Genomic DNA, 16496 nt, shown 5'->3' with positions numbered 1-16496 from the left:
GGTGGATAACTTTTACAATCAGGAGCTCCTCAGTTGCTCACAGCTAATTCTACCATGGAGTTTATAAAGACTTATGGCTAGAAAAGTCATACCAGGTAATTTACTACACCACAAGTGGTTAAAGCATTCAGCTGCTAACCAGAAGGTTGGCAGTTCAAACTTACCAGCTATTCCACAGAAAAGAGATAACTTCATCTGCTTCCATAAAAATTAACAGCCTTGGAAACCCTACGCGGCAGTTTTACCCTGTCCTGTAGGGTCACTAAGAGCCAAAAATTGACTAGACAATATCTAACAATAACAGCTTCCAATTGTATCAGCATTATGCTTTTTTATGGAGAAATTTTCTAGGCTGGCACCAGAGATAGAAAGATTAATCAGATCTGTCTCCTCTCTCATGGTATTATGGAAAAAGACAGACATTAAAACAATTCAATCAAAATGCCATGTGATAAGAACAACAACGAAGGGATAAATAAAGTAAAATAATAGTGAGCATGGAAGTCAAGGAGTCATTTCTTCCCAGAGTGAATTTTAGGGAAGAATTCATAGAGGAAGTGTTGGTGGTGTGGTTGAAATCAACTTATACAATGAGGTAAAGAAAGGGCACTAGGACAAGCAAAGAACAAGCAGATATTATGTAAAATGAAAGATGAACAAAGGGATTAGAATAGAAACTAAAAGAACAGATATTTGATGAGATTGCCTTAATTTCTAACATTAAAATGCAACCCCCATGGGTTTCTCTTCATAATGTAGTGGGTGCAGCTGAATTCCATGCCTTATGGTAATTACTGTAAGAACTTTGAGAGCTCTGGTGGCATAGTATTTAAGGTATTTTACTGCTACCCAGAAGGCTAGAGGTTCAAACCCACCAGCCATTCCTTGGAAGGAAGAATGGGCAATCAGCTTCCTTAGAGATACCACCTAAGAAACACAAGAAGAGGTCGCTATGAGTCAGGATCGACTTGACAGTTTGGTTTATCAGAACTTTGGGAAGTTCAGAAAGAAAGACCCTTAACATAAGAAAAAAGTTGGAAGTGCATTGAGCTGAATATATTTACCTACTCATTCTTCTATTATTTATTGTAGCTTACTATGTGTAAACTATTTGCTATATGTTAAGGATTCAAAGATTAATAACACAGCTAATCACTCCTTTCAGGAAACTGGCAGATTTGTTGAGGATGCAAAAAAAAAAAAAAAATGGGGAAGTGCCTTAAGAGAAGTGCAGAGTGCATGGGTTCCAGAGTAGGAAGTCATCATTTTCAAGCAAGACATCAGGTGTAGCTTCATTATGTTTGTTAGGTGCTGTCAAGTCAGACCTGACTCATAGTGACCCCGCCTTGGGTTTCTGAGGCGGTATCACTATGGGAATAGATTGCCCAACCTTCCTTCCCAGAAGTGGCTGTGGGGTTTGAACCGCCAGCCTTCTGGTTAGCAGTCAGATGCCTTAGACAGTATGCTATCAGAGCTCCTTCATTATGTTTAGCTAATGACATTTTACTAATGCCTTGAAAAATGAGCATAATGATGCATTAGGGAAACAGCTTAAGCAAAAGCCTACGTGTGAGAAAGCTTAGGCACACCTGGAGTACAGTAAGAAGTTTGGCCCATGTAGGAAAGTAAGAGAAATAAAAGTGAGAAGTATACTGTGAGTGGAGAATGTTATTGTTAGCCAAGGGAATGAAATGCTAGTTCTGCACTATCCACACAATCCATTGCAGCTCAAATTGTTGTAGTCCATAGGGTTTAATTGGCAGATTTTCAGAAGTGTATTACCAGGCCTTTCTTCCAAGTCTGTCTTAGTCTGAAAAGTCTGGTGAAACCTGTTCAGCCTCATAGTAACACACAAGCCTCCACTGGTAAAGGGGTGGTGGCCACACATGGGGTGCATTGGTGGGAATCAAACCCTTGTCCACCAATGTGGAAGGTGAGAGTCCTACCACTGAACCACCACTGTCCCCATGGAGTGGAGAATACACAATCTTGAATGCTAGCAGGACATTTTCATTGTTAAGCAGGGTGAATTACTTACGATTTTTCGAATAGAAGAATAATATGAGCAGAGCATTTTCCCAGAAGCTTATTATGGCAACCTTGTGATGGGTGAATTGAGAGGAGAAGAGCTCATAAGGCTACTGCGAGAGCTAAGGAGAGAAGTTATGAGGGTAACAGAAAGTCATGTTAGGAGCATCGAGAAAATTTGGAAAGTATTAACTGTTGGGAGACAAAAGAGCACAGTAAGAGAAATCAGAAGAGGAAATGGTTGTAGGTTACAGAGAAGATCAGTGCTATCTACACTAAAACCCTTTCATAGCCAAATTATTTTTTTCTTTAAATTCTTTGTTGATAAAATATTTTTTCATTAATGGAATGTTTACTGAATTATTGATTGTGTCTGAATTGAGTATGTCCCTCTGTACTCTGAGGGGGTAGGATTGATGGGACATATATGTCCCTCTGGACTCCTAGATTGTGGGGACAGAGTTGGTGGGATACACATATCCCCTTGGCCTATGGAACACATATTTTCTCTTGACTCTTACAGGTGAGTGGGACATATATGCCTCTATAGGATGCACCAGGATGCAGCACCTACTACAACACCCTCTGAAAACAGTAATTGGTGGCACACACTCATTTCTTCCATTTTAAACATTTATGCAGGTCCCCTCCTGATGGTTGTATGTGCTGTCAGTGGGAAAGTAACTGCTAAATAAACCTCAGAGGAGGAAAATGTAGATGAGAGATATACGATCCATGGATCATGAAAGGGTTAAGCTATATCTTATATTGGTGTGCAAGAGTTTGTTGAACTGTGGCATGCAGATACATATTACATGGCTTCATTACATGTCTTAGCAATTATAAGAGTGAACTCCATGTAACAACCTAGTGACTAATTGGTCCCTAGTGAGGATACTATTTGCAAATGCAAGGATTCAATATGACATAAATCCAAGCAGCACACCTTAGCCTCCAGACAGGTGGTCCAGGTTTGAGTTGTATGAACACATTCAGATACAAAGGTCCTGGAATTCACACACTGCACAGTTTGTTTTTTAAGAGGACTGGGACAGTAAGGAGTGCTACGGTGAACTCCTCAACCAAAGAAACCTATGTATCAAATTATTTATCCTTCGTTTTATATACAAAGACTGCTGTCTTTTTCTAGGGGAAAAAAGAGCTACTATCATTCCCATGTGTTAGGTTGAATAATGTGAAATTACTTTTGTGGAGATTAAGAATGGTCAATATCGCATTTTCACATGGGTCAAACTCTGCGCCACCAGTGAGAATGACGGAGTGGAAAGAACACCGAGTGACGCACACAGGGAGCCTGAGTTCCGCTCTAGATTTTCTTATCGTTGCTAGTGATCACTGCGTCAATGTGACTCATGACTACCATGTGTACCAGAGTATAAGTGCTCCATAGGGTTTTCAAGGCGGTGACCGTTTGAAAACAGATCACCAGTCCTGTCTTCTGAGGCTCTGCTGGGTGAGTTTGCATTGTCAACATTTTGGCTAATAGTCAAGCCCTTAACAATTTCTCCCATCCATTGAGCTCTGATTTTCCCGTGAGCTAGCTGTATAATTACTACCAGTCAGCTTAATTTCACAACTTGGAACAAGGCAGAGAATTAGAGCCAAGAAAAATCTATGAAAGAAGCTTATTTTTTCAGATCAAGCAGCCATTATTAATAGGAGTATTTACAGTCATTCAATAATATTGAATTGTATTGGGAAAGGGCATTGATTCTGAACCCAGATTGCCTGGGTTTGGATCCTGGTGTCATCACTTACTACCTCTGTGAAATGGACAATTTACTTCTTTTCCAAGTTTCCTCATCCAAAAAATGGGTAATCAGGGTTCCGCTTTGCTGCATTGTGAGAATTAAAAGAGTTAACATACACAGAGGTTCTAGAACAGCATTTACTAATAAACACTGTCTTTGTAGTTGCTATTATTCTCATTGTTATCAGAAAATTCTTGACTAGAATGTTCTAGCTGCTTTGATTTTTCATTCAGCCTCAGTGAGCTAGTGCTAAACTGTCAGTGGTCAACTTTGAAATCGTGTTCAAATCCCTGGGGACGGGAATCAATAGTGACAGTAGCTAATTGTGGTACTTGAACATGGAGAATCTTAATTGAAATAAATCGATGGTATCAAGGAATGGGATAAAGGCCCAATTGGAGAGGCTTAAAATGGAAAATAACAAGGGCTAGATTACACTTTACAATATTCGATCCAGTCATCAGCTGGTAGAGAACAGTGTGTTTTATCACAGAGAAGTAACTAAGCAACTACTGTACAAAAAGGCAGCCGTGTTTTAAGAGGTAGCGATGGTGTCTAAAGCATTTAGCTAACATTAAGCCTAATTAGTGACAGAATGTTCTCTGTAGCCACTTTACCCAAGGGGAAGTGAAAAGAAGCTATTGAAATCTGAGGATACGGGAGTATGGGGAAAAATCAGCCTCAAGATCAACAACTACTAGTAAAGAAATTCAGTTTTGCTCAATTTTTGCCTTTTTCTTTGTTCCCTGCCCATTCTCTCTGCCTTTAGCTCACAGAGTAACTTCCTGCTCTTCCAGACACACATGCTCCCTGTTGTTGTTGTTATGTGCCATCCAGCCTGACTCCACTCAGAGCGACTCCTCCTTGGGTTTCCCAGGCAGTATCACTATAGAGCTCTGGTAGCATAGTACCTAAGGCACTTGACTGCTAACCAGAAGGCTGGCTGTTCAAACCCATCAGCCACTCCTTGGAAGGAAGGTTGGGCAATCCTACTTCTGTAGTGATACCGCTTCGGAAAGCCAAGGAGGCGTCTCTGTGAGTCGGGGCCGACTCGACGGCACATAACAACAACATCACTATGGAAGTAGATTGCCCAATCTTCCTTCCCAGGAAGGCTTCTACTGCAAAATAGAAATTGGTCATGATTCTTGGTATGAAGCATACAACGAGAGACAACAATAAACATTAACTATAGTTTTTTTTTTTTCCTCCACGAGAAAGTTTGCCTAAAGAAACTCGTTGAGTAGCGTATCTCAAAAATGAACAGCAAACTTTAGTTAAAATTTTAAAGATCAGCATTTACTTAAGTAACTCTTGTCACTTGAGTTTCTGGCACTAGTAGTAGCTTAGAGGTCAACAATCAATAAACTCATTAGGACTTACAAGCATCTTTGATTAATATCCCTTGTCTAATTCCCTGAGAAATGAGCTATATCTTCTAGCTTAATGAAGACAAGCCTGAGTTATTTAGGTGTTTGTTAGTGAGGCTTATTTGCATATAATTAACTTGATTCTCTGTGTTTATAGCAAGCAATACAAACTTTGTGCCAATAGATGTACTTCCCACCAAGTTCTATATTGTTATCCAAATGCTTTTGTGTCACTGGAAGATCTTTGATTGAAAAGGCTAATGTTTCTACCTGTCAGTTACAAAGCAGACATACTCATGCAAAACTGGTTTCAATGTTTGTTGAGAGGCATTTTCATATTTCTCCTTTCTAGTATACCTATATTTTACTTTATGGGAGAAGGAGAATAGACAACAAAAAGGACAAAAATTAAGACATGATAAACCCCACACAAAAATTTAACAAATGATAAACCTCAATGTATGAGAGGACTAGCAGGACTTGGGCTTGATTAGGCTCTCCCCCAGGAAAAATTGACCTGCTTTTGTCTTTTGGTAGTTTTTAAGTTGCTGTTCAGGTGAGGTAAGTTACTTAACCAGTGACTGACATTAATCTACCTTGAATGGTTGTGCTAAGAACATAATATGTTGGAATTAGAATGTAAACTCCATGAAGGCAAATATTTTGTCTGCTGTTGTTGTTGTTATGTGCCGTCGAGTCGGCCCCGACTCATAGTGACCCCTCCTTGGGTTTCTGAGGCAGTATCACTCCGGAAGTAGGATTGCCCAACCTTCCTTCCGAGGAGTGGCTGGTGGGTTTGAACCGCCAGCCTTCTGGTTAGCAGTCAAGTGCTGTAGCCACTATGCTACCAGAACTCCTGCTTGTGTCAGGCACCTACTAATCCCTCAGGTATTTAATGGGAAAAAAAAAAAAGGAACGAAAGAGAGTTGTTGTTGTTGTTGTTGTTGTTGTTATGAGCTGCCAAGTCGGACCCGACCCATAGCGACCCCTCCTTGGGTTTCCGAGGCAGTATCACTACAGAAGTAGATTGCCCAACTTCGCAGAGGAATATAAATGCATTGTAAACTGTACATATTATTAGATGTAAGATAAGTACTTTCAAACGCTTCTGACAAAGTACTGCATGCAGGAAATACAGATTTTGGGAGTTCTGATGCTCTGACGACGCCTCACATATTCTCTCTGGAGTACACAATGTGTTGAGCCTCTAGTATTATCTCAAAAATAATTTTGAATATGATATCATCAATTTGTTATTGTTGCTAGGTGCCCCTGAGTTGATTCCAACTCACAGCAACCCAGTGTGACAGAGTAGACCTACTTCTTAGGGTTTCCTAGGCTATAATCTGTACAGAAGTGGATCCCAGACCTTTTCTCACATGGAGTCACTGGTAAATTCAAACCACTGACCTTTCAGGTAATAGCCAAGTGCTCAAGCACTGAGCCACAGGGCTACTGATAACTAATCTTTGTTCTAATATAAACTAATAGTTTGCATTCCTGGGTAAAATGGAAGCTGCAAAAAAGATGTGCTCTCTTTGTTCAAAAATCTAGCCAGCAGGCAAGTCCCGTAAGGGTCTATAAGCTCTCATTTGAAAAGCACAGAATAAGGTATCGTTATGAATTCATATCCACAACTACAGGATCAGATTACAAACCAGTCTGTTCACTAAAACAGATGAATATTTATCACTCTGCCAAGCAAACATGTCACGTGGCTATTTTATCAAATAATATCATATGTAATCTTGAGAACTGACACAATTTAGTAAAAGCTTTGTGCAAAGCTTGCCTCAGCTGAACAGTTTTTCTTAACCTTTTTTAGTTCTTAGATGTTTTTGAGAATATGATGAAAATGATGACTCCTCTCCTTAGAAAAATGAATATAAGCAGAAATACCTAAAAATTTTCATGAATTGCCTGAAGGCCTGGACCCTAGAGTGAGAACGTTACTGTGCAGATTATAAAATGGGTTAATCGTAATGGCAGCACACATTAAACCCACTGCCATCAAGTCAATTCCAACTCATAGGGACCCTAGAGGACAGATTGAAAGTACCCCACAGGGTCTCAAGGCTGTAAATCTTTATGGACTCAGATTGCCACATCTTCCTCACACAGAACAGCTGGCAGATTAGAACTGTTGACTTTTTGGGTCACAACCAAGCACTTTAATGACTTCACCACTGGTCTCTGTCCCTTATAGACAACATCTCATTCAATCCTCACAAAAATCCTATGGGATAGGAGGTTGTAACCTAACAAAAGTTCAGAGAAAGTTGAATCTAAGCTGCTTTTGGGTAGGGTTTCCCCGCTGCCATCTCTGGGCTCACTGGTAGCATGTATTAGTCATTCCAAAATGAAAATATAGCATATGGTTTCTATTTCCTTCCTCCTCTTCCTCTTTGTCTGAGAGAAAATACTGGTTCTGATTTCTAAATAGAGTGCATTACTTTTCTTAACATAAGCACATGACAAATATTTACAATGGTACAGAGTGTTGTACAGTTCGTTTTTTGTCACAGTTGTGAGTTTCATTTGTAGCTATATTATCATGTTAGGTGCTGTCAAGTCAGTTTCAACTCACAGTGACCCCGTGTACAACAGAACTTAACACTGCCCAGTCCTACGCCAGCCTCACAATCCTTGCTGTACTTGAAACCCTCATTGCAGCCACTGTGTCAATTCATCTTGTTGAGAGTCTCCCCCTTTCTCACTGACCCTTTACTTTACCAAGCATGATATCCTTCTCCAGGGACTGATCCCTTCTGACAACATGATCAAAGTACATGACACCAAGTCTGGCCTTTCTCGCGTCTAGGGAGCATTTCTACTGTACCTCTTCCAGGACAGATTTTTTTCATTCTTCTGGCAGTCCATGATATTTTCAATATCTTCCACCAACACTGTGATTCAAATACATCAATTCTTCCGTGGTTCTCCTTATTCATTGTCCATCTTTCACATGCAAGGGAGGCAATTGAAAATGCCATGACATGGGTCAGGCATACCTCAGTCTTCAAAGTGATATCTGTGCTTCTTAACACTTTAAACACATCTTTTGCAGCACGTTTGTTCAGTGCGATGTCATTTGATCTCCTGTCTGCTGCCTCCATGGGCAGTGATTGTGGGTCCAAGGAAAAGGAATTCCTTGACAACTTCAATCTGTTCACTGTTTAGTGTGATGTTGCTTATTGGCCAGTTGTGAGGACTTTTGTTTTCCTTATGTTGAGGTTTAATCTACAGCCTTAGATCTTCATCAGTAAGTGCTTCAAGTATTCTTCACTTTCAGCAAATAAGGTTGTGTTGTCTGCATATTGCAGGTTGTTAATTAGTTTTCTTGTTCCGTTCCACATTCTTCTTCATAAAACCTAATACACACACACACACACACACACACACACTATGCTTAAAGCATCCACATAATTGCATGTTATGCAGATTGTTCTGTGCCATACCTTTATTCTCTCCCATTAACAGTATAGTAGCTTTGGATTTACAGGTAGTTCCTGACTTTGGAGAGAGCTTATTTCTGATTACTGTCATAAGTCAGTGCTGATGTAACTCCAATTCCTCATTTTTTAAAAAGTTTTAATTATTCCTACCTTTTATTATCAGTATCTTTATCCAGCCTTTTGGGGTTAGAAATATTACATCTAAATATAGAAATTTGATGATATCTAAAAATTGCATACAGCACTATATGCATTATATATTACTAATGATAAGATGCACAAAAGAAAACCAGTCATAAGTGCAGTTTGTGGTGACTCAAGTATATCATAATTTGAGGACTACCCTTAATTTTTTTTTTAGTATTGGAGAGTATTCCATTTATAATGTTATTTATTTAGTCCGTCTCTTACTGTTACATATTTAGGTGGTTTTAGATCCTTTGCTACTAAACCATTGAAATTATGAACATCCTTGTATGTACATCTCTGTGCAGTTGAGACTCTATTTTAACATGGCAAATGAACTGGGAAAGCTCAGAGTGACTGGCGTTTGTTCACAGACACACCACATACAGCACAGCATGGTTAGTCATAAAAATGCTGTGGGGAAATTAATTCATTATATTCATACCACCACAGGGTAGCAATCATCCTTTCTATTCTTCCTTCTGTATCTCTCATTGCAGCTCGATTCTGTAAGGGAACAGAAATGAGGCTGAACTTTAATTATATTTCACCATCTAGTTTGCCTGAGTTGGAGAAGAAAAAGGGTTTCCAGGCTCTATCCCAGCCCACCTTGACCTCCTATGTGTCCCTTTGCAACAGCCCAGCCTTCTCCTGTGCATTGACTATTGTCTGTGGTAGCAGTTGGCAGTGTGTCACACTGTGGCTGTGGTGAGGGTAGAGGGCTGCCTCTCTGGATTTGTATGACATGGATTTTCTTATTGTGAGAAGAAAATCAAGAAATTAGAAGAACAAGAAGTTGTAACTGTTAGGTTTCTCTAAGTGTTATTAAGTTAAGAGGCTATAAAACAAATGCAACCACTGCTGTGGAGTCAGATCCGACTCATAGTGACCCCTCCTTGGGTTTCCTAGGCAGTATCACTATGGAAGTAGATTGCCCAACCTTCCTTCCAGGGAGTGGCTGGTGGGTTTGAACTGCCAGCCTACTGGCACTATGCCACCAGAGATCCCTAAGAGGCTGTAGCTATACATTGTTGTTGTTGTTGTTGTGTGCCGTCGAGTCGGCCCCGACTCATAGTGACCCCTCCTTGGGTTTCCTAGGCAGTATCACTGCAGAAGTAGATTGCCCCATCTTCCTTCCGAGGAGTGGCTGGTGGGTTTGAAGCGCCAGCCTTCTGGTTAGCAGTCAAGTGCCTGAGCCACTATGCTACCAGAGCTCCTAGCTATACATTAAAGCTAACAAATTACTACATAAGAGATGGTTTGGGTTCTGAACGAGAGCATATGTCCAAGACCTACTCAGCCTAAGCCCTAAGTAGTCACACCAGTTCCCCTTTGCGGGTCATGCAGGTTCTCCTGGCAATTTTGCACATGATAGCAAATAGCTAATTTTTGTGCAGGTTGCAATCAGTTTTGTTCTCTTAGATTTGCTCATTTTTTATTTGTATCTTATCCTAGGACCAGCTTCTTAACTGGCACACTTGCGCTGGTTTATTTCTGGTGCTTGACCTACTGTTTAATACCCAACTATTGGTACTTTGGGACTGCAGACTGTTCAGGAAATTCTTGACTCTCAACACTCTTTGTGAGATTAATATGCCAGCTTGACTAGGTTATGATTCTGAGTGATTAGGCGGACACTGTGTGATCACTTTCCATTTTGTGATCTCATGTGAGCAGGAAATCAATTGAAAGGGAATTTCTTTGGGGATGTGGCCTGTTACCAGTGTATAAAATGGATGTTCTGGAAAAGCTGACTGTTTCTTGATCCTGCATGCCTCTTGTTACCTGACCTCCAGTTCTTGAGATGCAAGCCCATAGAAGTCTCTAACCTGCTGCCTGCCTAACCTGAACCTGTAGATTTTGGATTTGCCAACCTTTGTGAACCTGTGAGCCTGCAGAGACTTCCAGCCTACTGCCTGACCTATAGATATTCTATTTATCAGTCCCTGAAGACCTTGCAGGAGCTCTGGTGGCATAGTGGTTAAAGAATTTAGTTGCTAATCAAAAGGTGGGCAGTTTGAACCTACCAGCTGCTCCTCAGGAGAAAGATGAAGCATTCTGCTTCCATAAAGATTTATAGCCTTAAAAACCCAATGTGGATAGGGCAGATTGCTACTTTGTCCTAAAGGGTCACTATGAATCAGAATTGACTCAATGGCAGTAGATTTGGTTTCAGTGGGTCTGCAGATCTGGCAGCCAGCAGAGGTCCCTACCATGTCACCAGCCCCATCAATTGTGTGAGCCATTTCCTTGAAGTCAATCTCTCTATATATATTTATATGTATTTCACTAGTTTTGTGCCTCTAGAGAACCCAGATTAAGACACTCTTAGTTGCATCTCTAAGTTCAACTGGCCTGTCTCCTTTGGATAGGCCTCATTCTCATGTGGGTGTGATGTGTATTTGTACCAGATTGAGAGTGTCAGGACAGAAGGTGGAACTGAGAAACCAGAAGCAGACACACAGGGCAGAGGAGAGTGTAGACCACGAGGCAAGGAAGATGGACTCAGAACTGAGCCATGACAAGTAGAGGGTTGAGATTCAGGTAGAGGACTTACAATAAGACCCAATAATGGAACACAGGCATAGTGGGAGAGCAAATATTAGGGCAAATTTTGTCATGGACCAAGAGAACTGTAGGAGTTAAAGGCAAAGATAAAAGGGATGAGAATAGAGAAGGAATCAGTGACAACAGGACATTGAATGATTAAGTCATTCAAAAAATAGTTGTGATGTTCTACACATAAGTACATGTGTATTGGAGATATGCTAAAGAATGATGGGGGGAAAAAAACCACAGCAATCTCTTCTCATGGAGCTTATCTGAAGCAAGTTATCTCCTTATGTATAATAAAGGGAGAACCAGTCCAGAGGCCACTGCATTGATTGTGGCTCATGGCAACCCCACGGGTGTCAGAGTAGGTCTTCAATGGCTGATTGTTTGGAAGCAGATCACCAGGCATATCTTCTGAGGCCCCTCTGTGCTGACTTGATCTTCAGACTTTCTGGTTAGCAGCTGTACATTTTAACCATCTCTACCACCCAGGAATGGAAGGAACAAATCTCCTGGCATGACGGAGCTGACAATCATATGCAGAAATGATTTATAGTGCTTTGATGGAAAAATATTTCTGTAGAAGCTGTGTCTTTCTTTTGTAAGTGTTATATGTTCAGATATGCTTAATAAATGCCCACACAATTTAACAGATTGTTTTGAAACTCAAGAATTCTCACCTTTAATAGACTAACATGTCATATGAATTTACAACTGTTATGTAATTTGAATGTTTTCCAAACACTCAAAAGTGTTCATGGAAACTTAAAAAAAAAAAAAAAAAAAAGAGTAACTTCTGGAAGTTGTTTCACAGAACACAATTTGAAAAATTCAGATGTTGGGAATGGGTGAGGGAAGGGGAAAGAAAAAGGACAACTCTTTTCACCAGATGCCAGTAACTGTTCCATCGGGTCTCACTGATCCTCTATTGCCAGTGCTCCTTGTATTGACACCAACTCTGGGAGGAGAGAATCTCAGCAGCTAATGTCCCTCCCTTCATTTGGCATAGGAGCCATTGGGCCACATGGAGAAAATCTGTTCATTCTTTTCAGCAGCACACAGAGAAGTTAGTGTTAGGTGCTAGAGAAAAAGATGGCAGGCGCCTCCTTTCTAGCTGCAGTGCTGCTGACTCTATGCATGAAGGATGTCTTACCATCTGTGCTTGAAATCGGCTATCACACCAAATGTTAAAACATGGGAAGTGGCTATCCCAGATTGTCATTCGGTTATGACAGGTGGAGTAGTGGAAAGTTTTCTCTAAATCTATATTGTAAGCCATCCTTTCTAACGCAAGACAATGCCATCTCATTGCTTCCAAGTAAAATCCCTTTTGTCCACTTCTATTATATAGCCCTCACTTGGAGACGTAACTGGGAAGAAACCTCATAACTGTTCATAGTTTCCCATTACATGTCCATTATTCACAAGTATCTGATTTATGAAGTAAACATGTATACACTTATGTGAAATATCAGTTATTTGAGTTGCCCTTGTTAGGTTATTGAGAAAAAAACATATTTTGGGGTTTTATTATTTTTTTAATCTTTGTAGTAATGGTTGTTTTATAACTGTTAATGAAGTAGTTTTTTTTATAGGGTTCATAATTGCAGGAATAATTCACCCAGTTAATTGTCCTCATATACAATGGAGCCAGAACACTCAATCTGCCTGTGTAAAATAAGAACAGAAAAGTCATTCAAGAAAATCCTAGAGCACTGGAAGCAAACTGCATGAATTATGTTGGATATGGAAAGGCAGAGGGAGTGCTCCATTGCCTGTTTGATTGAGGCATAAATACTGTTTTTCGAAATAATGAGGAGGTATGAATGCCTTCTTGGAGCACAGGGTGCAAGGTCCAAAAGCTACATTAAATACAGTGCACTTCTTAATGTAGTAGGTTTGATGGAACATAGTTAACCTCATTGTTCAATAGATTGTGAATAAAATAAGGTGTTGATTAGCACTGTTATCTGTGCAACTCATCTGGGTATTTTGACAGTCTGGCACTAATGAATATATGATTCACAGGGGATGGAAGTTCAGTGGCTAAATGTCCTAATTGTCACAAAAGTTTTCTACTGGGGAAAGATGAGAAGCAGAAACATGGAAAAATCACTTGTCTGTGATGATAAACATCATGGTGAATTAAAGAGTCAGGGTTGAGATACGTGTAAAATAAGTTAACTGTAATAGATATCTCCTTCCTCTAATATCACTTATTCTTGGAGATGGTTGGAAAAAGGCAATGAGACTGCATGGGCATAAATAACTGAAAATAATAGCCGTGTATATATTTAGTTCAGCATAACCAAACCAGACAAAATTTGTTGCCATCAAGTTAGTTCTGAGTCATGGAAATCCCACTCCATAGGATGAAAGAAAAAAGTCTGGCCTTAGACCTCAGATGGCCCTAAGTTCAAATCTGAGCTTTTAACATCATTTACAAAAATAGTTTTGTGACCTTCGCGTCTTTCAGCTTCCTCATCTTTAAATATATGTTTATTGGGAGGAAAAAGAGTATATAAAACATGCTAAGCATAGTGATTATCAAATAGTAAATGCTTAATAAAAATTGTTTTCTTTTCTCCTCATCCCTCACATCACATAGATATTTAGAATACATTCCTATTCTATATCTCTGATTTTCTTCGTTATCAGAATCTCAACTTCACTTGATGCTTTGATTTTATGTTTCGTGTATTATGATAAGAAAGAGACTATGAGTCTCTCTCTCCCTGTATGTGTATATATATATATATATATATATATATTTGTTGTTGTTGTTGTTGTTTGCCGTCGAGTCGGCCCCGACTCATAGCGACCCCTCCTTGGGTTTCCGAGGCAGTATCACTATGGAAGTAGGATTGCCCAACTTTCCTTCCGAGGAGTGGCTGGTGGGTTTGAACCGCCAGCCTTCTGGTGAGCAGTCAAGTGCCTTAGGCACTATGCTACCAGACCTCCTATACACACACACACACACACACACACACACACACGTATACACTAGGAACTCGGGTGGCGTACTGCCTAAGGCATTTGACTGCTAACCAGAGGCTGGTGGTTCAAACCCACTAGCCACTCCTCAGAAGGAAGGTTGGCAATCTATTTCCGTAGTGATACCACCTCGGAAACCCAAGGAGGGGTCCCCATGAGTTGGATCCAACTGGACGGCAGTACGTTGTGTTGTTGTTTTCATATGTATACACTTACTTGAAATACTTACCGATGTAGCACTTCAGTATGGATTACACCTCAACATAAAAGAAACAAAAATCCTTACAACTGGACCAATAAGTAAGTAACATCATGATAAATGGGGAAAACATTGACATCAAGGATTTCATTTTACTTGGATCTACAATCAATGCCCATGGAAGTAGCAGTCAAGAAATCAAATGATGTATTATATTGGAAAAATCTCCTGCAAAATACCTCTTTAAAGTAAAAAAAAAAAAAAAATCACTTTGAGGAATAAGGTGTGCCTGACCCATGCCATGGTATTTTCAGTTGCCCTATAAAATAAAACCCACTGCCAGCAAGTCAATTCCAACTCATTGACTCTTTAAGACAGAGTAGAACTGCATCATAGGGTTTCCAAGGCTGTAAATCTTTATGGAAGCAGACTACCTCATCTTTTCCTGCAGAGAAGCTAGTGGGTTCTAACTGCTGACTTTTTGATTAGCATCTGAATGCTTTAGTCACCACACCACCAGAACTCCTCAGTTGCCTCAGATGCAGGCTAAAACTATGCAATGAATAAGGAAGACTGAAGAAGAATTGATGCATTTGAATTATGGTATTGGCCAAGAATATTGAATATATTATGGGTTGCCAGAAGAACAAACAACTCTGTCTTGGAAGAAGTACAACCAGAATGCTCCTTACAAGCAAGGATGGTGAGACTTCATCTCACGTACTTTGGACATGCTATCAGAAGGGACCAGTCCCCAGGGAAGGACATTATGCTTGGTAAAGAAGACCATCAATGAAAACGGAGAAGACCCTCAATGAGGTGAATTGACACAGTGGCTACAACAATGGCTTCAACCATAGCAACGAGGACATGCACGGTCAGGCAGCATTTCTTTCTGTTGTACAATAGGGTTGCTATTAGTCGGACCCAACGCCTTAGTACCTGACAATAACATGAATGAATTGCTGCTGTTGTTGTTGTTAGTTGCCATTGAGTCTATTTCCACTCCTGGTGACGCCATGTGTACAGAGTAGAACTGTAACCCAGGGTGTTCAAGGCTGTGACTTTTCAAAAACAGATCAGTAGGACATTTCTCAAAGTGCCTCTGGGTAGGTTTGAGCCACCAAGCTTTTCTGAAAATAAGAAAATCTTCTATGGCTTTGTGATAAAAGTAGATAATTTTGAATAAAAGTTCATGTCTTTAACTTGTGTGAACCCTGGTGATACAGTTGTTAAAGTTCTAGGCTGCCAACCTAAAGGTCAGAAGTGTGAACCTACCAGCTGTTCCCTGAGAGAAAGATGTGGTAGTACCTTTCTGTAAAGATTTACAGCCTTGGAAACCCTATAGGGTAGTTCTCCTTTATCCTAAAGGGTCCTATGAGTCATAATTGACTCAGTGACAGTGGGATAGGTCTGGGTTGGTTCCTTAACTTAATTTTTTAAATGGCAATAATAAATAAATTTAGAAAACACTAAAGTGCTGATGAGACTGTTTAGAAAGTGTGTACCTTGCTGGTGTGTGATCAACCTGTCCATTCACTGTGGAGAAGAGACTGTCAGTGCCTAGCATATTTGCTTATATCAGTTTATTGAGACCAAGAAATCTTATTCCAAGGTTTAAAGTCAAAGAAATCCTTTATAGGTTAAAGGTACAGGTATATTTTTTATATTATTATCATTTTTTTCTTTAACGGTGGTAGTCAATAGCTGGAAGCAACCTACATGTCCATTCCCAGGTGAATGACTAAATAGAATATAGTACATGCACAAGATAAAATACGATGTCGAGTTAGAAAGAAAGAGTCAGATTTATATATTGCAATTAAGCTACATCTTGCAAACATGTTAAGTTAAAAAAAAAAAAAGGAAGGGATAAGAAGATTTACAGCCCATTTATGAAAATTAAAAACATAGGTGTTAAGCAACACTATATATTTTT

The sequence above is a fragment of the Orycteropus afer genome, unplaced genomic scaffold (assembly GCF_000298275.1).
Source record: "Orycteropus afer afer isolate SDZICR_OR568_19922 unplaced genomic scaffold, OryAfe1.0 scaffold00082, whole genome shotgun sequence".
Classification (NCBI taxonomy): Eukaryota; Metazoa; Chordata; class Mammalia; order Tubulidentata; family Orycteropodidae; genus Orycteropus; species Orycteropus afer.
Note: the sequence above shows the minus strand (reverse complement) of the source record.